The sequence below is a fragment of the Balaenoptera borealis genome (assembly GCF_965194805.1).
Source record: "Balaenoptera borealis genome assembly, chromosome: 4".
NCBI lineage: Eukaryota > Metazoa > Chordata > Mammalia > Artiodactyla > Balaenopteridae > Balaenoptera > Balaenoptera borealis.
Window position 1 is genome coordinate 42,407,679 of NC_138861.1, and position 24,190 is coordinate 42,431,868.

Sequence of the window (24,190 nt, forward strand, 5' to 3'; positions counted from 1 at the left end):
GTGATTAGGGTTATGTCCTACTTATGTCATGAGCCACTGGAAAGGTTGCCAGGGGTCTTTGAACAACCTCCTTCCTGGAAAATCACTTGAGCAGGGCAGGCAGCTGCCTTAGGGGCTGGGTTTGTTAGGTACGGCCCTCCCTGTAGGCAGGGGGCATTAAAGAGCTCACCTCGGATAAGTGAGATGTGGTACCTTTGTGGAATCAAACAGGCAGGTCAAGCAAAGAGTTAAAGGCATACATACCCTGGCTTCCTGTCTGCACTCTGTTGAGGCTTCAAAGGAGAAATCACCACTGATTTCTGAGCACTGGATATGGTCCTACTCTTTTGTACTCTGTGACCTCAGGCTTCAGTGCTCTGCTCAATGGCATAGAATAGAATCAGTCCATTGACATTGATTAGTTCTGGTTTCCTGGAAGCATCTTCTCCATAAAATCCTCCAAAGTCAGGTTTCCTCTTTCCTGCCTTATTGAAGCAGCGGTCTCAGATTTTTAGATCTGACTGCTCTTGTCACCTGCAGGGAGGGTGATCCAGGGTCAGATCATGTCAGCTGTGCTGCAGAAAATGCAGAGACTGAGGGTTCTGGGTCTGTCTCCAAGTGGTCTCTGAGGCGCACCTATTCAGGCCTCCTGCTGTGGCTAGGGGCGGCCTTTCCAAAATCCAGGGCCAACGCTTATCCTGAGAAGTTGGGGCACCCCAAGTTGTTGCTACACCTGTGACAAGAGGACACTGTTCTCTGCTTTCCTCCTTCAAGATCTTTCCAAAAAAAATAGGCATCCAGGAAAGACGAGCATTCATTCTCTTCACAGAACATTTGAGAGCCTCCATTTTTTTACACAACCACAAACTTCTTACCAATAAAACTATCGATATTTAAATGTCATCTCAATGGTAGCAGACATTTTTAACTTCTTATTTATTTGGGGCGGAGAGACGAGAAATAGTGGATAGTTCTTTTTAAAATGCCTATGTGAAAGCATTTTCTGAAAAATGTTGGTTGGTTCCTATGCAGCATTTGACCCCGAAGAGAAAATTGCCTCCTGATAGAAAACTAGAAATTCATTTCTGAGAACTAAATTGTAGACATTTATCTGGGAAGGTGCTCAGCATGTATTTTTAAGTTAAAAAATGTGGGTTACAAAACCACATTGAATGATATTAATTTTGCTTAACTAGGGAAAAGAAAGTAAGAAATAAGGGAAGGAAGAAGGGAGGGAAGAAGAGAGAGGAAGGGAGGGAGGGAGGAAGGAAAAGAAATCATTGTAAACATATATTTATGTATTTCCAAAATGACTGGAAATTTCAAATATTAAAAATCATGCTAGTATATATTAAGTAGAACTATTTGTGATTTTTTAATTTCTTAGTTTATTTTTCATATTTTCTATCATGAACAAGTATTCATTTAATGTTATTAAAAATGTTATTTTAGTTGACATTAGCTAATCTCATACAATTTCTCAAAATCTTATATTGTTGATTTCTTAGAATATTAACATAAACATGGGTTGCTGGCTTATTTTCTAGCTATAGCTAATTATGCTTTTGATAACCAATGGGGCAAAGAATGGAACAGATGAACTAAAAAGCACCTCAAGATTTCAAAAATATTATCTTAGAATCTCATCTTCCATCCTCCAAGATTATTTGTAAGTTTCCAGTTGAATCTACCATGCTTCTATTACTAGTCATGGCCCTTCTTTCACTCAACAAGTATTTTTTGAGCATCTATTATATGTGGTGAACTAGAGAGAAACTGGCTAGACTGTCTGGGGTCTACTCAGCGTGGATAATAAGTTCCATCCTGAAAAACAGCTTTCACTGCTGCCCAAAGGTTGCTGGAACGCATGGGGAAAAATGCTCTAAGACCATGTATGAGCTCAGGGGAAAGAGTGCCATGACCTATGAGGAGGATCCACCATGGCTGTTGGAAGAGAAGATGGGGACAGGATTGACCATTCCTGGTTGATGTTCATGATCAGGGAAAGAAAGAAAAGCAGGGGAGGAGTAAAAGGAGAAGAGCAAAAAATCTGATTAACCTATGTAAGAAATAATCCACCTTTGCCCAAGAGAGAGTCAGCCTTTGCCCTGTCCCCACTCCCACCCCTAATGCTGCTGGTTTTCCAGTTTGCTTTTCCCATACACTGCAGGTCTACAGGAAGTTGAGAGCCACACCTGCTGTAGTGTTTGCCCTTCCCACCCCTTTCTCCCATGTCCGCATCCAAAGGGAGTATCTTCAGAGGCAATGGTCAATCATACCAGGACCTGGACCCATTGCATCACTGCTAGCTTCCTACCTGTAACTGGGAAAGTAAAGACATCCACTGGAATCTTGTTTCTATTCCATTCAGGAAAGCAAAGATCAAGGTTAGGTACTCCATTTTGACAAAAATAAAATAAATTTGAAAATGCTGAAGATACGTGGTTTGCTAGTTCCCACCTCAACAGCCACAACCATTTACAAATCTTTCTAATGTTTTGTCAGGTTCCGGATCCAATACCTTGCAGTCATGCAGAGATGCACATAATGGCTATTTATGTGCTTGGCGAGTGTATTTCTCCCATTCTGCTATGGTCATTTGTTTCCACGGGAGGGTGACGCATACACTATTGGTTTTTATAAGGTGTTGCACTGACATTTTTGTGCTGCAGGAGTGATGGGGGCTTAAGAGGAAGACCAAGTTCAGAGTACCCAGCTTAGGAACAGATCAGAACTGAGGAGTCTGAACTTTCCCCTCATTCCTTTATCCATGCCTTCTCCTAACGCTGGTGTGGTTTTTTTGTTGGCAAACTCTAAGCATTGTGTTTTTGTGTGTGTTTGTGCTTCCCAGAGTGGGGTCCCAGAAGTGCAAAATTTAAGGAGGAACTCCCCTTACCTCTGTGCTGGGCTCATCTTAGCCCTCAAACACTTAAGGGTCTGAGGTGATGGAAAACTAGCAAAGGAAAACCCAAAAACAAATTAACTCAGTGACTTCAAGAATTCCTTAGGAAAAGTGCAAAAGCCAAGGAGTTCAGAATTCAGGCAGGCAAAACCTCTCTCCAGTTTGGGACACACCAGCAGGATGGATTCTACCCCAGCCAGTGTCTTTAAAAGCTGGGGTGTCCGAGGAAAAGGGGCATTTTTCTTTCCCAGAGAAAATAAATAGTGGAGGTTAGGGTTGGATGGGTTGTGTGAAATCCCCAGAAGTCTCAAGGCGTTAAATAGCACAGTAGATTAAACGACACCAATTACCATTATAGTACCGTGAGAGAATGATTAAAGTGTAAACCATCAGAACAAATTTGCGTGATCTACACAACTCAATCAGCAAGACAACCACACCACGAGCAGCTTTGGAAGCTAATGGAGGTGCCCCCTGCATGCCAAGTAGCAAGACGTCCAGGTTATGATGCAGCCTCTCCAGGAACACGTGCCCTCCAGCCCCCCGACACAAGTATATATCATCCCTAAAAATTAACGCTATGATATCCTAATATGGAGTGCAGACACTCCATATAATAGTTTTAATTAAAAAGTTGACACTTATTATTGCAAAGCATTTCCCCTCCAATGACAAGTCATCACAAGGATAGAAAACCCACAACAGAGAAATAGCATTATCAATAAGCATGTATTATGTCCCCACAGCATGCAACGTGCTAAAGAAGATTAGACAGAGCGGGGAGTTCTACACCCAACTAAATTAAAACCTAAATAAAACAATATTAATAAAAACGATGGGCGAGGCTGGTTGTGTGGGTACATGGAGCAAAGTCCAGTGACTTTCCATCCAGTGACTTGGGGATGCACCAGAACGTGCATCTTCAGTTAATAATGACCGTGAACGAGAGGACATTCCCTCCGAGCTTATTTTCTTCCCATCCCAGTCCTGCAGGAATAGAATTAGAAATGCAACAACATATAGAATTTTCTCCATGTAGGCAGTTATTTCTAGGATGGACTCTGTCGGCCAGCCTGTCCCGGTGACATTTCATATAGAAACTGTAAATGTCCCTGCCTCAATGGAGAGTCGTGATATTACCCAGGTGAACAGAAACGCTGTGGCATTATTGTGTTCTTTCCATCTTACTTTAATTTCCTCCATCCAACACGGCTCACTCTGCCCAGTTCTTCTGACCTACTTTGACAAAAGGAAATAACATCCATATTTGAAGTGGCTTTTTCCCCCTGACGAGGCAAATCCTCTTCAGAGAAGATGCTAGTCCGCAATGCAGTCTTTCCATATTTTTCATGCCATAACCTGCGGTCTGTCTTGTAAATTAAGGATGATTTGGTCTAGGTGGAGATACCCTTTGGGACATTTTTCCCATTCTGCCTGAATTTTCCCTCCCCTGTTCTGGTACTCCTCAGATGTTTCAGATAGTTCCTCACAACGCAAATTGTTTGGTGTAGAGGACAGGGATTTTGAAGGCTAGTGGCTATAGGTATAAGTCATGTAGGTCATATTCTGCTGCTTACCAGCTGTGTGGCCCTGGGCAAGTGATTTCACCTCTCTGAATCTAGTAAAATAAGCACAATAATTTCACCCTCAAAAACGGTTATGAGGATCACATGAGATAATACATGTCAAGTTTTGGACATGTAATTGATGATCAATGTCAGCTACCAATGTCCTGCTTCTATGATAACCCTGGGGGCCCAGGACCTGGTTGCCTCATGCTCACTTTGCTTCACTGCAATCAGTTATTGAGGTTGTCTTTGTTTATTTGTTTGTTTTAATGTGTCTTTAACTTAAGAATTCAACAGTTTAAAGTATAAAGAATAAGTGCACAAAATATGAACTTATCACTTTTTTTCTCCATTTCAAAATATTGGTATATTCTGTTTACCTATATATTAGAAAAGCTGAGTTTTGAAGTAGGCTGAGAATTAAGTGACCACAACAATTTTTTTAAACAGAAAGTAATTTGGATATTGAGATTAGGCTGAAAAAAATGGAATTGTCCAACATTACAAAGAAAAGAATGTTTTTGGAGCTGTATTAGAATGATTTTAAAGTGTTAGTCAAACTTTAGTGTATGTGGGACTCACGCCAATATTCCCAGTGGGGGCTGAAGAGCAACCTGCATTTTGGACAAGCCCATCACGTGATTCTCATGCAGGAGAACCACACGAACTCAGAAGCCCATGATTAGAAGAGGAGGCCAGCAACATAACCCAGCTGCCAAAAGCATTTCTTGGCTCCTTCTCATTTACCTCCTTCTTCCTCCTCATCTTCCTCTCCTTTCTCTCTGTCTCTGTGGCTTTACCATGAGGCTGGAAGAAATGGATTTGGAACTGTTTCCCTCATGTAAACAGTCGAGGTGGGAGTAGAGAGCTGGGGAGAAGTATTAATAATACAGAGCAGCATTTGCTGAATGAGAAAACCCGTGACAGTCAAAGGATTCCTTTTCTGGAAAAAGTTAAAACCTGCAGCAGCAGAAAAGCTACAAAAGTTAACTATTTGGTGAAACTCCTAAAACTTCTAGAGTCCCAGTCAAGTGTGGAGCGTGAGCATCTAAGAGAAAGAAAAGATAAGTAAACCCTAGTTCAACCTAAAGCCACAGAAAATGAGACTGGATTAAGCAGTATTTAGAAGAGTTAAAGATTAGTGAAGAGGTGCCTGAATCAACATAAGCATTTCTATATCCCCAAAATGGTGGTTTTCACACTTTTAAAAGCTATGTGTATCTGTCAGGATAGGCTGGGTTATGCTGCAGTGACAAATCAACCCTTAAATTTCAGTGGCTTAAAACAACACATTTTTATTTCTCACAGTTCTCAAGGATGGGGGTTCAAGATCGAGGTGCTGGCAGATTCAGCGCTTGATGATAGCCTCCTTCCTTGTTCATAGATGGTTATCTTCTTGCTGTGTCCTCACATAGCCTAGAGCAGAGGGAAGCAAGATTTCTCTTGTCTCTTCTTATAAGAGCATCAATCCCATCATGAGGGTTCCATCCTCATGATCTAATTATCTCCCATAGTCCCCGTCTCCAAATATCATCACATTGAGGATTAGGGATTCAACATATGAATTTTGGGAGGACACAAACATGCAGTCCATAACACCATAGAAAAGGGAAAAAGCAGGGGCAAGGGTGGTCTTGCATTGGGAATTAAATGCTCCAGACCAGAATGACACCCTCATTGGCCAGAATCAGTCCCATGGTTCTACCAACCATCAGAGATTTAGGAAGTACAACTCTCCCACATGCCTGGAAGTGGGGAGGACCAGAATATTTGGTGGACAGCACTAACGACACCACACTATGGAAACTTTTTATTCAAATAAAATATTATGCACGAGCCCACAATATGGGACATACAACTAGAGCTGCTCTGATTAAAGCTGGGTGGGGGGCTGTGAAGTGGGCATTTAACTTTCCCAGTCCCCTCCTCAGTGGCCCCTGACATGTCTCTGAGGACCTGGGGACAGTTTGACAACCACTACTCTAAAACATGCAGGGTACTGTACATCTTATTTAAATATAGTTCTCTATTTATTGATGATTAATAGTCTTAATAAATGATCTTATTTTAATGGAAAAAGTATAATTAAATGGAAAAGTACTGCTCTGTGGTAAGCCTCGCTGTTTGAACAGAGAGGTTATAAACAAAGCATCCTTTTTTTTTCATATCATAAATGCAGACAAAATGCTTATGAAAAAATTAAGCATCTCTAAAAATAGCCTCTGGACTTTAGGCCCAGCCCAATCAAACAAAGCCTACACAGAAGTGGATCTCAAAAAGTGTGTCCATTCGGCAACATGGACGAACCTTGAGAAAATAATGCTAAGTGAAATAAGGCAGACATAAAAAGGCTAATACTGGATGATTCCACTCTTTGAGGCATCTGGAATAGTCAAATTCATAGAAACTGAAAGTAAAATGGTGGTTTCCAGGGGCTAGGGGGAGGGGAGAATGGAAAGTTGTTGTTCAGTGTGTACAAAGTTTCAGTTTCATAAGATGAAAAATTTCTAGAGATCTGTTGCACAACAATGTGTATATACTCGACACTACTGAACTGTACACTTAAAAATGGTTAAGATGGTCAATTTTATATAATGGATATTTTACCACAATTTTAAAAAAGTAAACATAAGGTGTACCAGTAGTTCCCAACTCATGCTTTAAACAAGAAAAGGGTTTTTTTTTGTACCTGACCATCAGCTAATATTTAAAACACTTTTCTTTCTGTTCTAACATCTCTTGTCAAAATTAAATTTAAAACTTAACGCCTTGACCATAACAATGAGAAACCTGCTAAAAGCCCAGCCCTTATTTGTCAGAATCTTCACCTTCCATTCTAAGTCAAAATAACAGGTCAAACTTGTTATCCCCAGCTCTGCCAGGCAGAGAGGTAGCTTATCCTCTGCACGCTTACCCAGGGTCCGTGCAGAATCTGTACTTTTTGAGCTTTTCTGGCCTAGATGGGAGTAGATGCTGCTATTTCTAGAAGTTATGCTTGACGATCGTATGGCATCTTAGGAATTTGCTGATCTTGCTTTTGTGGGGGCTGGCACACTCTGGAAGTCCTCTGCCTGGAGACATAAGTGGGCTGTGGAGCAGGTGCATCATGATGGTTGGAGGGACCCTTCAGGGGGTACAGACAGAACGTCAGTCATTGTCATGAGGGGAGCACATGAGGGACCAGCTGTGTGATCTCAGGCAGGTTGCTTCACCTTCTGTTTCCCCACCTGTAAAACAGGAATTAGCTTTGATCTGAGGATATATGAGAATTCATTCACTCATTCAAAAAATACATGTTGAGTACCTTATTATGTGCCAGGAACTGTGCTAGGCGTTGCGAATAGGCTGGTAAACAAAACAGACAAAAATCCTTATTTTCATGGAGCTCAGATTCTTTGTTGGGGGAAACTGACAATAAGCAAATAAATAAGTAAAGTATATGGCCTGCTAATGGTGGCAAGTGTGATGGAGATAAAGTGTGTGTGTGTGTATACGTGTGTGAGAGATTGATTTTAAATAGAGTGGCTGAGCAGCCCTCACTGGGAAAGTGATACTTGAATAAAGAAAGACTTGAAGGAGGTGAGGGAGCAAGCCATATGGATACCTGGCAGAGAGAACAACCAGTGCAAAAGCCCTGAGGCCAGTGTGGCTGGATCAGAGCAAGGAAGGCTGAGTGACAGGAGATGCCGTCGAGCAGTGACACAGGGCGCAAGGGCAGATCACTTAGGGTATTATAGGCCATTGTAGAGTCTTTGACCTTGACTCTGAGTCAGAAGAGGATAGTGAGGAGTAGTGTCATCTAACTCATATTTTAAAGGATTGTTCTGGCTGCTTGGTTGAGAGTAGGCTCAAGGGGGCAAGGACAGAAGAAAGGAGGCCTGTTAGAAAGCTTTTCAAAGGTCCAGAGATGACGGTGGCTTGGAGCAAGGTGGTAGCTGTGGAGGCTGTGAGATTAAATTTAGATAACACCTGTAAAGCACTCACCACTGTTTCTGGTACGCGGTAAGAGCTCAGTGGAGGATGATGGTGGTCATTATTAACAAAGAACATGGGGGAAAGTGTGAAATTAGGGGCAAAAAAGACACAATGTTCCTTTTGCCAGACGTTATCTGGATAAGGAGAAGCAGAGCCGGAAACCTGGGGTAATGACAGCAGGGCATCAAGGGTAATCACAGCGGCACTATTTTTGGACCAGAAAAAAGGTTGTTCTAAGCTTCAAAGGCACCATGCGGGCGCTTCAGGGAGGGACCAGTCCCCATGCCAGAGCCTCCAGAGAAGCAGAGAATTAAGAAAAGTCAAGGTCAGCTGGATTCAGGGACACAGAGAGACAATGGTGAGAGCGTTTTGTTTGTATATTTATATATACCGAGATACATAAAGTTGAAACCTCCCCTGGAAGTTAGAAACTACATAAGCACATGATACCCTATTTGGACACGTTAATTTCTCTAAATCAATATAAAAAAAGAGCAAAGGTAGAGCAATTTTGGCCTTTCAGAAACCTATGATCTTTCTGTTTGAGGTAGATACTGGGGATTCTTGCCATGGGCTATGCTAGAAAGAACTCCATTTAGAAAGTAAACTGTTTGAGGGCAACAGTTCCTTTGAGGTATTTGAGATGGCCTCTGGGTGAGTGGGTGGGTCACACCCCTGAACACACACATATATGCGGAGTAAAGGACAGTTGCCGATTGTTCCCAGGGCTCTGTAACTGCATGAGAGGCCCCTGTGCAAAGCGTGCAGGCGCCTAAACAGGTAGACCCAGGGGTGGGTCACAAAGAGCCCCGGTCACAAAGCCCCTCCTCTGGAAAGAACACTTTCTTTTTATTTATTTATTTATTTATTTATTTTATGGCTGTGTTGGGTCTTCGTTTCTGTGCGAGGGCTTTCTCTAGTTGTGGCGAGCAGGGGCCACTCTTCATCACGGTGCGCGGGCCTCTCACTATCGCGGCCTCTCTTGTTGCGGAGCACAGGCTCCAGACGCGCAGGCTCAGTAATTGTGGCTCACGGGCCTAGTCGCTCCGTGGCATGTGGGATCTTCCCAGACCAGGGCTCGAACCCGTGTCCCCTGCATTGGCAGGCAGACTCCCAACCACTGAGCCACCAGGGAAGCCCAGAACACTTACTTTCGATTGTCAGACAGAGCCGACATGCAACGATGCCACTATTCTGTGTCAATCCCCATGTAGGTAGAAAATGGCTCTTAAAGCATTGTTGAATGGCTCTCTCTGTGATGAGAAAGCCTTCTACCTCTGGGCTACCCAAGGTGGGTCCTACTAGCTACATGTGGCCATTGAGCATTTGAACTGTGGCTGGGGAAACGGAGGAACGGGATTTTTAATTTTATTTCCTTTTCCATAACAAAAATGTAAATTTAAAGATACACAGCTCTGGAAGGTTTCCTAACTTTCATCCCAAATCTCCTCCTCTCAACTCAGTAAAGAACGTAAGTGTCTCTGGATTTGGGTCTTAGTTTTAGCAGTTTCAGGAGCGTGGGACAAGAGTGCCACGTGGTCCCATGAGGATTGCAATAGCCCTGCAGAATCGGAGCAGCTACCAGAAGCCGTGGGACCAGGACAGGCCCTGATGTCTCTGGGAACCTGTTTCTTCCCTCTCTTCCTTGCAAGTTGTGAGAATCAAACTACTCTCAAAATTGAAGTTTCTTTTTTCAAAGTGATTATACTGTTTTGTTTTGTTTTTAACTTTTTCAAGGCCTCTAGGCTTCTAAACAAATGGGAAACCAGTTAATGAAAAAGACATGTAGAATATTGGATATTCTTCACTGGGTTTCTAAATTCATCCCATCCTACGGCAAGAAGAACAACAAGTAGCCTTTCTTGGCCACATTCCCTGTATTTACAATGTGAAACCTCAAGGCCAACCAGAAGCCTAAGTGGCAGAAGCACAAACAGTGCCAAGCACTGAAAATAGCAACCACAACAGCCAATCAAAGGATCCAAAGTGGAGTGTTGTGCTGTTGTTTACATAACTTACCTTCGTAAATGAAAATCATAGGAACGGACTTTTTAACCTCTAGGGGAAAAGAATCTGAAGAAGAATATATACATCTATGTATAACTGAATCACTGTGCTGTACACATGAAACTAACACAACATTGTAAATCAACTACATTTCAATTAAAAAAAAAAGAAAGAAAAAAAATCACAGGAATGGAGAGTTTTAACTATCAGTTACGTTAGCTTTAAAGGGGAAGGTAAATAATAACTATAAGAATCTGTGTTAAAGTGTGAAATTGTTAGTATTACTGAAAAGTGGCTGATACTAGTCAGAGTAAATACAAAACTGGGCTTTATGAAAAAGGCTGGGCATTGAAGCAGGAAATATACATATATACATATAGCAAGAAATATCCGGGACAGAGAGAAAGATGCCTTCATTGACATATCAGTTCTTATTTGATCTTTGCAACAACCCTATGCGGTACCTCTTATTATTCCAAGAGAGGTTAAATAACAAGCCCAATGTTACATGGATGATAGGAGAGAGCTGGAGTTCTAACCAGGCAGCACCCACCACTGAGTCCTGGCCCTCTGCGCCCAACAGCAGAAGATGGCTTGAAATAACACTGAGAAGTTTTTGTGTTTTTTTTTTTAAGTGAAGAAATGTATCCTACTTACTTCCCAAAGACTCGAGGCAGCTTAAAGATTAAAACACAGCACAAGAGAAGGCGTTTAAGGATAACACTCCTGCTGAAGAAAGCAAAAGAAATAGATGGTTTCAGACACCTGAGCCAAGCAGATTCTAGTGCTTGAGTATTGAATTTGGTTCTAACTTTTCTGACAGCTAAGCCCAAAAGAGAAGCATATTGGGTTGCATACATTTTTGTTTTCTTGACAATAGACAGCATACATATGCATCTATGGAGACAAAATGTTTTCTTGGAATTAAACTTAGGAATTCATCATGTAGGTCCTCGGATAAAGGACATGGAATAACATGGAGAAACTTACTCTCGTCGTGTGTAAACCGAAGGGGTTGCAACTAAAGTCACCTTCCGGTGCAGTGAGTGTATGCAACAGTGCTAACGAAAGTTCCACAGAAGAGTTAAGAACACTGCTCAACAGAGCCCTGCTTTTACTGACCCTCTATGAAGACGATAAGACTAAAGCAGAGTTTAGTGAAGGAGTTTCTATAAGGAGCAGAGGGAACCTGATCTGGGACTTTGCGGGGTCCCGCGATACAGGGAGAGACTCAGAAAGTCAGTGATGAAGGGTCACCATGGCCATCAGCCCTCCTAGTGATTACGTGTGGTGGCTAATGGGAATATTAAGAGGAGAATGCAGATCGCTCTTTGGGCAGTAGGCACCTCCATACAGGTCCCAAACAAGATGTGCACATGTATATTAAATATTTAGAGCCATTCATTTTAAATAGTTGAACAAGCTTGTATTTCAAAGCTGGGTACTCTGGAGAATAAAACGAATAGGAAGTATGATTTCGGTCTTCAGGAAGCTTATAATCGAACACAGGGTGTCTCAGCCTTGGCACCATTAGCATCTTGGGCTGGATAATTCTGTGTTGTGGAGGACTGCCCTGGGCATTGTAGGATGTCTGTCAGCATCCCGGGCCTCTACCCCCTAGATGCCCCATAGTGTGACAACCAAGAATGTCTCCAGACTTTGCCGAATACGCCTGGGATAGAGATGGGGGATCACCCCCTGGTTGAGAACCACTGATCTATTATGTAAGAGAAAGGGGGGAAATCATCCATGAAGCAGAAAATCATTCTAGTGCAATGAATATAAATTGTTACAATGATCCAAATACAAGAAATCTCTCTCCCAGTGAGGAAAGCAGAGGTTGAAGGAAACTGAGGAGGCGTTTAAGCTGAACCCTGATGGATTTGATCAGCTGCTTCAGGGTGGTGAAGAGGGAAGGCATCACCGGAAGAGAGAACAGCCTAAGAAAAGCCACGGAGAAGAGATTGTGGTTTGGAGAATCATTTCCGTTGAGCAGATATTATATACATATAAGGGGGAGATCAAGATCAGGCTTGAGGGCAGAGGGGAGAGGCTTTAAAATATCAGCAACAGACTTGGCGCCTGATTCAGTGGTCCAGGGGGAGGTTTGAACTTTCTGGGTAGAGAAGAGGATTGTCTATCCTGCCCGAAGAAAATAACAGATGGCTGTGTGAAGGCTGGGTCAGAGGGAGAGAGATGAAAAATACGGAGACAGGGAGGACGCAGCGGTGAAGATGAGAAGGCACGAGGGTGCAAAAGCAACAGCACGCAGGCAATGCGACTGGCAGGCAAAAGCCGAGGCGGGGATTGCAGGATGTCTGCGGGTGTGAGCTTTCCATCAGACACACAAGCACCGCCTCAAACGACCCCACAACTGCCACCCTTAAAATATGGGCTACCCCACGAGATCCCCTGAGCCAAGAGAGTTGAGTGGCCCCTGGAGACACAAGGATGGTCTGCGTTTGAGATGAGCCGCCAAGAGGGCAGGTTACAGCGGCGTCCAGAGCCCGTGTCCGTGGGCCTGCCCTGGCCCCTGCACGGTCATTGTCCTCCTTCACCAGATCAGCCCAGCCCCCTTTTCTACCCAGGGGCTCCAAAGCTCAGCTGTGCCAAGGACTGTTTGGCAGTGAGGAAACAAAGAAGCCCCCTCCCTCCAGCAAGAGCTTCGGCACAGAAGATGTTTTACAGTCTCTCTGTGCTTTTCCAGGCTCCACCACTGCACTGGGAATGAATAAATATTGATGAGCCCAAAAAACCTAAGGCCTTTGATTTATATGTCCTACTGCTCTGAGGGCTGGTGTGTGTGTGTGTGTGTGTGGGTGCACGCGCACATGTAGGGCTGGGGCCACCACTGCAAGGCAACCAGTGGCCACCACTGTCGGGACAAGGATGCCTTTTCTGGGGTGCAGCCCACAGCAGCAGGTGTGAGGGCTGGGCAGGCACTTTTGAGGTGGCTGAAACCGTGCCCTTTAGAAATGGTTATTTTGTATTGGATGGGATTGCCTTTAGTTGTGACAACAGAATACCTGACTACTAGTAGCAGCTTAAGCAATAAAAACAGTTTTTAAAAATAGTCCTTCCCATACAAGAAGCATGGAGACGGGTGTCCGGGACTGTGGAGTGCCATGAAGAATCCGACTCTTTCTGATTCTTGGCTTTGTTGCCCTTAGCTATTGGCTTTTCGTTCTCAATAGTGTCATCTGGTCCTGAGATGGAGCTCCAAGTTGGAAGGAACTGAGTCGGGTAGTAACCTTCTCCTCACTGAAGGGAAGCCCCCGTGGATTTCCCTTTCTGCCTCATTTCTGTCTGTCTTTCTGTCTCATTGGCAGGAACCAAGTCTCATGCCAAATCACCAGCAAAGGGGAGGGAGACAACCACGGCTGGCTTAGACAAATTGTGATTCAACCTTGGGCTTGGGGAGAGAGTCTACTTTGCCCAAGACCAAGAGACCTCTGCCTGACCCAAATCCCAGGACTCATCAACAGGAAAGAAGCAGGGAGATGGCTTCAGGGTGGCACTGAATAGGGAGTACCAGCTGCCCTCAGAAGGGACGTGACCAGGAAGGGAAAGTTGCAGACTGTCGTCACTTTTTCAGCAGCAAGTGAGTCCTCCTTGGAGAGTGACCATTTGGACACAGTCTTCCTTCTCTATCATGAAGGATGAGCCAGGTCTTCTTAGGGGGCTCAGTGGTCAGAGATTACCAACTGCCCCCCATTCCACACGGATCTGCAGCCACAGAGACGTTATCGGCGGGTAGAGCAGAGGCTTGGAATCAGTTGGGTCAACATCTGAACCCCAGCTCTGCTACTTTCTCAGCTGGGTGACCCCGTTGCATAAGGCAGGGTCAGGTCATGAGACAGGAACCACACCAGTTATTTTCTTTTTTGTATCTTTTTAAAATTTATTTATTTATTTATTTATTTTTGGCTGTGTTGGGTCTTCCTTGCTGTGCGTGGGCTTTCTCTAGTGGCAGCGAACGGGGGCTACTCTTCATTGCAGTGTGTGGGCCTCTTATTGCAGTGGCTTCTCTTATTGCAGAGCACCGGCTCCAGGTGTGTGGGCTTCAGTAGTTGTGGCTCGTGGGCTCAGTAGTTGTGGCTGCAGGCTCTAGAGCACAGGCTCAATAGTTGTGGTGCACGGGCTTAGTTGCTCCACAGCATGTGGGATCTTCCCAGACCAGGGCTCGAACCAGTGTCCTTTGCATTGGCAGGCGGATTCCTAACCACTGCACCACCAGGGAAGTCGCCACACCAATTATTTTGACTGAGAGGGTTTTAAATAAAGAACTGTTAACTAGAAAATTGAAAGAGTTAAAAAAAGATCACTAATATATCGTGAAGGTAGCCACTTTAGGAAGTGGCTACCCCCCTGGCTTTGGGAACTAAGAGTTGGAATTAGGAGCATCTAGAAGCTGGGAGGAGGGGCCTTGCAGAACTGGGGTTCAGATCGGGGAGAACGGGTTGCTGCCTGGCTAGTGCTGGAGTCTCGGAAGGAGTGCGCTGCGGCTGCTTCTGCAGATGTTGGAAAAACCTCAAACTGAACTCAGCTGCCGCTACAAGGACAAATAGCAACCACTGGACAGAAGCAGCAAGGAAACCCTCAGAAAGCACATAGGAGGGTGCAAGCAAGTCCCTTCTCTGCTCCAGCTCCCAGCTCCCTCTAGTGCCCCCTATTGATAGAACCTACCAGCAGCAGTTGGCAAAGGGAAAATAAACATGGCTTCCCAATGGTGGACTCCACCATCACAAAGCATGGTCCGCGGTGTGATTGAACTAAGAGGCAGCGACTTAATAACAGACAATAATGGAAAGTACTTCACACGTCATAACTTAAGTTTGCAAAATTGAATGACCTCGGCTGTAGAATGGTGACAATATTGCCCATCCAATATCATTAGCTACAAGTTCCTTGAAGAGGGCACATTTGTCTCCTTGCTTACCACTATTTTTCTAGCTCCTAGAACAGTGCCTGACCCATTGTGGGCATCCGAGAATAATGGTAGTAATTGTCATTGCTGTATTATTGCTAACAAACATGGATTCTAAAGCCTAGATTTTATTTTATTTTTTTAACATCTTTATTGGAGTATAATTGCTTTACAATGGTGTGTTAGTTTCTGCTGTATAACAAAGTGAATCAGTTATACATATACATATATCCCCATATCTCTTCCCTCTTGCATCTCCTTCCCTCCCACCCTCCTTATCCCACCCCTCTAGGTGGTCACAAAGCACCGAGCTGATCTCCCTGTGCTATGCGGCTGCTTCCCACTAGCTATCTATTTTATATTTGGTAGTGTATATAAGTCCATGCCACTTTCTCACTTTGTCCCAGCTAACCCTTCCCCCTCCCTACATCCTCAAGTCCATTCTCTAGTAGGTCTGCGTCTTTATTCCCATCTTGCCCCTAGGTTCTTCAGGACCATTTTTTTTTTTTCTTAGATTCCATATATATGTGTTAGCATACGGTATTTGTTTTTCTCTTTCTGACTTATTTCACTCTGTATGACAGACTCTAGGTCCATCCACCTCACTACAAATAACTCAATTTCATTTCTTTTTATGGCTGAGTAATATTCCATTGTATATATGTGCCACATCTTCTTTATCCATTCATCTGTCAATGGATACTCAGGTTGCTTCTGTGTTCTGGCTATTGTAAATAGAGCTGCAATGAACATTGTGGTACATGACTCTTTTCGAATTATGGTTTTCTCAGGGTATATGCCCAGTAGGGGGATTGCTGGGTTGTATGGTAGTTCTATTTTTAGTTTTTTAAGGAACCTCCATACTGTTCTCCATAGTGGCTGTATCAATTTACATTCCCAACAACAGTGCAAGAGGGTTCCCTTTTCTTCACACCCTCTCCAGCACTTAGTATTTGTAGATTTTTTTGATGATGGCCATTCTGACTGGTGTGAGATGATATCTCATTGTAGTTTTGATTTACATTTCTCTAATGATTAATGATGTTGAGCATTTTTTCATGTGTTTGTTGGCAATCTGTATATCTTCTTTGGAGAAACGTCTATTTAGGTCTTCTGCCCATTTTTGGATTGGGTTGTTTGTTTTCTTGATATTGAGCTGCATGAGCTGCTTGTAAATTTTGGAGATTAATCCTTTGTCAGTTGCTTCATTTGCAAATATTTTCTCCCATTCTGAGGGTTGTCTTTTGGTCTTGTTTATGGTTTCCTTTGCTGTGCAAAAGCTTTTAAGTTTCATTAGGTCCCAGTTGTTTATTTTTGCTTTTATGTCCATTTCTCTAGGAGGTGGGTCAAAAAGGATCTTGCTGTGATTTATGTCATAGAGTGTTCTGCCTATATTTTTCTCTAAGAGTATAATAATGCCTGGCCTTACATTTAGGTCTTTAATCCATTTTGAGTTTATTTTTGTGTATGGTGTTAGGGAGTGTTCTGATTTCATTCTTTTACATGTAGCTGTCCAGTTTTCCCAGTACCACTTATTGAAGAGGCTATCTTTTCTCCACTGTATATTCTTGCCTCCTTTATCAAAGATAAGGTGACCATATGTGTGTGGGTTTATCTCTGGGCTTTCTATCCTGTTCCATTGATCTATATTTCAGTTTTTGTGCCAGTACCATACTGTTTTGATTACTGTAGCTTTGTAGTATAGTCTGAAGTCAGGGAGCCTGATTCCTCCAGCTCCGTTTTTCTTTCTCAAGATTGCTTTGGCTATTTGGGGTCTTTTGTGTTTCCATACAAATTGTGAGATTTTTTATTCTAGTTCTGTGAAAAATGCCACTGGTAGTTTGATAGGGATTGCATTGAATCTATAGATTGCTTTGGGTAGTATAGTCATTTTCACAATGTTGATTCTTCCAATCCAAGAACATGGTATATCTCTCCATCTATTTGTATCATCTATACTTTCTTTCATCAGTGTCTTATAATTTTCTGCATACAGGTCTTTTGTCTCCTTAGGTAGGTTTATTCCTACATATTTTATTCTTTTTGTTACAATGGTAAATGGGAGTGTTTTCTTAATTTCGCTTTCAGATTTTTCATCATTAATGTATAGGAATGCAAGAGATTTCTGTGCATTAATTTTGTATCCTGCTAGTTTACCAAATTCATTGATTATCTCTAGGAGTTTTCTGGTAGCATCTTTAGGATTCTCTATGTATAGTATCATGTCATCTGCAAACAGTGACAGCTTTACTTCTTCTTTTCCGATTTGGATTCCTTTTATTTCTGTTCCTTCTCTGATTGCTGTGGCTAACACTTCCAAAACTATGTTGAATAATAGTGGTGAGAGTGGGCAACCTTGTCTTGTTCCTGATCTTAGTGGAAATGGTTTCAGTTTTTCACCATTGAGGACAATGTTGGCTGTGGGTTTGTCATATATGGCCTTTATTATGTTGAGGAAAGTTCCCTCTATGCCTACTTTCTGCAGGGCTTTTATCATAAATGGGTGTTGAATTTTGTCGAAAGCTTTCTCTGCATCTATTGAGATGATCATATGGTTTTTCTCCTTCAATTTGTTAATATGATGTATCACGTTGATCGATTTGCGTATATTGAAGAATCCTTGCATTCCTGGAATAAACCCCACTTGATCATGGTGCATGATCCTTTTAATGTGCTGTTGGATTCTGTTTGCTAATATTTTGTTGAGGATTTTTGCATCTATGTTCATCAGTGATATTGGCCTGTAGTTTTCTTTCTTTGTGACATCTTTGTCTGGTTTTGGTATCAGGGTGATGGTGGCCTCGTAGAATGAGTTGGGGAGTGTTCCTCCCTCTGCAATATTTTGGAAGAGTTTGAGAAAGATAGGTGTTAGTTCTTCTGTAAATGTTTGATAGAATTCGCCTGTGAAGCCATCTGGTCCTGGGCTTTTGTTTGTTGGAAGATTTTTAATCACAGTTTCAATTTCAGTGCTTGTGATTGGTCTGTTCATATTTTCTATTTCTTCCTGGTTCAGTCTTGGCAGGTTGTGCATTTCTAAGAATCTGTTCATTTCTTCCAGGTTGTCCATTTTATTGGCATAGAGCTGCTTGTAGTAATCTCTCATGATCGTTTGTATTTCTGCAGTGTCAGTGGTTACTTCTCCTTTTTCATTTCTAATTCTATTGATTTGAGTCTTCTCCCTTTTTCTCTTGATGAGTCTGGCTAATGGTTTATCAATTTTGTTTATCTTCTCAAAGAACCAGCTTTTAGTTTTATTGATCTTTGCTATTGTCTCCTTCATTTCTTTTTCATTTATTTCTGATCTGATCTTTATGATTTCTTTCCTTCTGCTAGCTTTGGGGTTTTTTTGTTCTTCTTTCTCTAATTGCTTTAGGTGCAAGTTTAGGTTGTTTATTCGAGATGTTTCCTGTTTCTTGAGGTAGCCTTGTATTGCTATAAACTTCCCTCTTAGAACTGCTTTTGCTGCATCTCATAGGTTTTGGGTCGTCGTATCTCCATTGTCATTTGTTTCTAGGTATTTTTTGATTTCCCCTTTGATTTCTTCAGTGATCACTTCGTTATTAAGTAGTGTATTGTGTAGCCTCCATGTGTTTGTATTTTTTACAGATCTTTTCCTGTAATTGATATCTAGTCTCATAGCGTTGTGGTCGGAAAAGATACTTGATATGATTTCAATTTTCTTAAATTTACCAAGGTTTGATTTGTGACCCAAGATATGATCTATCCTGGAGAATGTTCCATGAGCACTTGAGAAAAATGTGTATTCTGTTGTTTTTGGGTGGAATGTCCTATTAATATCAATTAAGTCCATCTTGTTTAATGTATCATTTAAAGCTTGTGTTTCCTTATTTATTTTCGTTTTGGATGATCTGTCCATTGGTGAAAGTGGGGTGTTAAAGTCCCCTACTATGATTGTGTTGCTGTCGATTTCCCCTTTTATGGCTGTTAGTATTTGCCTTATATATTGAGGTGCTCCTATGTTGGGTGCATAAATATTTACAATTGTTATACCTTCCTCTTGGGTCGATCCCTTGATCATTATATAGTGTCCTTCTTTGTCTCTTGTAACAGTCTTTGTTTTAAAGTCTGTTTTGTCTGATATGAGAATTTCTACCCCAGCTTTCTTTTGATTTCCATTTGCATGGAATATCTTTTTCCATCCCCTCATTTTCAGTCTGTATGTGTCCCTAGGTCTGAAGTGGGTCTCTTGTAGAAAGCATATATATGGGTCTTGTTTTTGTATCCATTCAGCCAGTCTATGTCTTTTGGTTGGAGTGTCTAATCCATTTACATTTAAAGTAATTATCGATATGTATGTTCCTATTCCCATTTTCTTAATTGTTTTGGGTTTGTTATTGTAGGTGTTTTCCTTCTCTTGTGTTTCTTGCCTAGAGAAGTTCCTTTAGCATTTGTTGTAAAGCTGGTTTGGTGGTGCTGAATTCTCTTAGCTTTTGCTTCTCTGTAAAGGTTTAAATTTCTCCGTCAAATCTGAATGAGATCCTTGCTGGGTAGAGTAATCTTGGTTGTAGGTTTTTCCCCTTCATCACTTTAAATATGTCCTGCCACTCCCTTCTGGCTTGGAGAGTTTCTGCTGAAAGATCAGCTGTTAACCTTATGGGGATTCCCTTGTATGTTATTTGTTGTATTTCCCTTGCTACTTCTAATATTTTTTCTTTGTATTTAATTTTTGATAGTTTGATTAATATGTGTCTCGGTGTGTTTCTCCTTGGATTTATCCTGTATGGGACTCTCTGTGCTTCCTGGACTTGATTAATTATTTCCTTTCCCATATTAGGAAAGTTTTCAACTATAATCTCTTCAAATATTTTCTCAGTTCTTTTCTTTTTCTCTTCTTCTGGGATCCTTATAATTCGAATGTTGGTGCGTTTAATGTTGTCCCAGATGTCTCTGAGACTGTCCTCAATTCTTTTCATTCTTTTTTCTTTATTCTGCTCTGCAGTAGTTATTTCCACTATTTTATCTTCCAGGTCACTTATCCGTTCTTCTACCTCAGTTATTCTTCTATTGATCCCTTCTAGAGAATTTTTAATTTCATTTATTGTGTTGTTCATCACTGTTTGTTTGCTCTTTAGTTCTTCCAGGTCCTTGTTAAACATTTCTTGTATCTTCTCCATTTTATTTCCAAAACTTTGGATCATCTTTACTATCATTATTCTGAATTCTTTTTCAGGTAGACTGCCTATTTCCTCTTCATTTGTTAGGTGTAGTCGTTTTTTGCCTTGCTCCTTCTTCTGCTGTGTGTTTCTCTGTCTTCTCATTTTACTTAACTTCTTGTGTTTGGGGTCTCCTTTTCGCAGCCTGCAGGTTCGTATTTCCCATTGTTTTTGGTGTCTGCCCGCAGTGCCTAAGGTTGGTTCAGTGGGTTGTGTAGGCTTCCTGGTGGAGGGGACTAGTGCCTGTGTTCTGGTGGATGAGGCTGGATCTTGTCTTTCTGGTGGGCAGGTCCACGTCTGGTGGTGTGTTTTGGGGTTTCTGAGGCCTTATTATTATTTTAGGCAGCCTCTCTGCTAATGGATGGGGTTGTGTTCCTGTCTTGCTAGTTGTTTGGCATAGGGTGTCCAGCACTGTAGCTTGCTGGTCATTGAGTGGAGCTGGGTCTTGGCGTTGAGCTAGAGATCTCTGGGACATTTTTGCCGTTTGATATTATGTGGAGCTGGGAGGTCTCTTGTGGACCAATGTCCTGAACTTAGCTGTCCCACCTCATAGGCACAGCCCTGATGCCTGGCTGGAGCACCAAGAGCCTGTCATCCACATGGCTCAGAATAAAAGGGAGAAAAAAAAAGAAAGAAGAAGATAAAATAAAATTAAAAAGTTATTAGAATAAAAAATAATTATTAAAAAAAATGTTTAAGTAATAAAAATAAAAAGAAAGAAAGAAGAGAGCAACCAAACCAAAAAACATATCCACCAATGATAACAAGCGCTAAAAACTATACTTAAAAAAAAAAAAAAACAGACTGACAGAACCCTAGGACAAATGGTAAAAGCGAAGCTATACAGACAAAATCACACACAGAAGCATACACATACACACTCACAAAAAAAGAAAAAGGGAAAAATACATATATATCGTTACGCCTAAAGTCCACCTCCTTGATTTGGGATGATTCGTTGTCTATTCAGGTATTCCACAGATGCAGGGTACATCAAGTTGATTGTGGAGGTTTAATCCGCTGCTCCTGAAAAAGCCTAGATTTTAAAACATTATTTTTAATTAAAAAAAAAAAGTGAATGGATTTGTTCAAGATTACTAAGTCACCAAACTAAGTAAGTGTCAGGGCCAAGAATGGAGCCTGGGGCCTGTCCTGTACCGTGATGAGGAACATTATGTGCCAGTAATGGTTTTATTCTTTAGAATAGTGACGGGAATGTTGTAAAAGGACTTAGCAATGAGCCGGCCCAGGCCTGTGGGATGTGTCCAGACTGTCTCAGAGGCTGCTGGACATTTGCTGGGTTGTCTATGGGCAACTTCCCCTTTTGTTTTGTGAAAGGATTTCAGGGGAGCAAAAATGATTGGATAACCTGGGACCTCTTCCTAGCGACTGGGCAGTGGAATTTGTTCTGGCTGATTTGGAGGAGGTGAAATCCAAGCTGCAGCCACTCTAACAGGTAGCTCTGGCTGAGGCCACCTGGGAGGGCCTCTTCTCTGGAACAGGTGAGAGCAGGGCCTGGTTAACCCTCTTTGGGGCTCTGGAGGGGACCTCACCCAGCAGGAGTCTGCCAGCACACCTGGCCACATTCCCCTTCTGGTTTCTGGGGGAAGCTTTCCCAGCAATATCCAATCCCAACTCAGCGTGTTTCTGTCCAGGCAAGAAGTCAGGACATCTAAAGCTTGTTCCCCTGTCTCTGTCAAAAAAACACATTAGAGTGGAGAAAATCAGTCAGATATGGGAGTAATTGTGGAAGGGACTAGGAGAGAACAAATAGGCAATGAAGGTGTGCATGAATCCATCTCTGTCACCTTTTTTGCCCTAGAAATGGCCTTTACATCCTTGAGGTGATGGCACTTTGAACATTCCATGGAATTCCAATACTGGAAAGAGGAAAAGAGACCTTAAAGGCTCAATAGAAAATTAGTTGTCACCAAAGTCCTGATGTCACCAGGGTCCATGGCTTCCTGGGCATTCTATGGGAACAAGGGACTAACCCCAGGGAAGGTCCCAGTAGTGTTCCTTCCAGGCACTGTTGCAAAAGGGGAACCCCTGACTGTGGGTTCCACAGTCTCAGTTCAGCTCCCCAGCCCCAAATTTCACTGTGGTACTCTACCCCCCAGGGTCTTCTCTACATCCCTAGGATTTGTCTCTGGCATCAGGGAGATGGGCCGCTTCTCTTTTCTTTCCCATTCTCCCAACTTTTTTTCCCGGAGCAGAGCGTGGGCTCAAGTGTCTGCAAGGCCAAGGCTTGACTTGAGGGGTCACAGTGAAGGGCTTCTTAGTGGAGGAGCTGTGCCGTGAATCTCGATTTTCTGGTTCCCAAATCAGATAAGCGTATCCATATGCTGGCATCTCTCTTTGGATGTGAAATGGGCACCTCAAACATAAAATGTCCAAATAAAATTCCTGATGCCCTGCCCTCCTCTACATCGGCTCCTCCTCTCCTGTTTAGGCCCCAAACCTAAAATCGTTCTCAGGTTCTCTTTTCTCAAACTCCTGCTTCCACCGACAGAATATATCTAGAAGCCCATCGTTTCCAAGCTGGGGCCCCAACACCTGAAAGCTTACTCCCGGCCACCATCCCCTTTTACCTAGATTACTGCATTAGCCTCGTCATAGATCTTCCTGCTCCCACTCTTATTTCTGTATGTTTATTCTCTATGCAGGGAAATAATATGTTTAAAAATGTGGCTGGATCGTGATTTGCCCCTGTTCACAGTGCTCCAATATTTCCTGCCGTACTTCCAGTAAAATTCAAACTCCTTACTGGGGTCCACCATCGGTTTCCTGGCACCTCACTGACTGAACCCCTCTCCCCCTCACTCTCTTGGCTCCAGACACACTGGACTTATTGTTGCTCCTCAAACGTGCCAAGCTCGCTCTCTGCTTTGCATTCCCTGTGGCCCCTGCTTAGAACCACGGGTGTCCTTGACTTTGGATGGCTCACTTCCTCCCAGCAATCAAGTCATTGTCCAAATGACCCCTCAGGGAGGCTTCCCTCACCCACTGCCTTGCTCATACCCAAATAGAGATGCTGGCATATGGATATGCTTATCGGGAACGGGGAGATCTTTGTGAGATTTTTATTTGAAAATAAATTTAGTATTACTAAAATAACACACACACACACAAACCTACTGTATCATACTGACCTGTCTACACCTGAACTTTTACATGTTGTGGAAATTCAGCCAGAGATTCTATAGGAAAATAGTAAAAGTGCTCTCAGACCACTGACTCTAAGTTGGAAAGAGTGGCTGGTGGATAAACAAGGTCCTACTGTATAGAACAGGGAATTATCAGCAATATCCTGTGATAAACCATAATGGAAAAGAATATGAAGATGAATATTTATGTATAACCAAATCACTTTGCTATAGAGCAGAAATTAACACATTATAAATCAACTATACTCCAATAAAATTTTTAAAAAAAGAAAGAGGGGCTGGCCAGCTCCTTCCAAGAAGTATTTCCATAGGGCAAGTCTGGGCTTTTTTAAAATTGAAGTATAGTTGATTTATAATATTATACTTATTTCAAGTGTACAACATAGTGATCCAATATTTTTATAGATTATACTCTATTTAAAGTTTTTATAAAATTTCGGCTATATCCCTCATGTTGTACAATATACCCTTGTAACTTATTTTATACATAA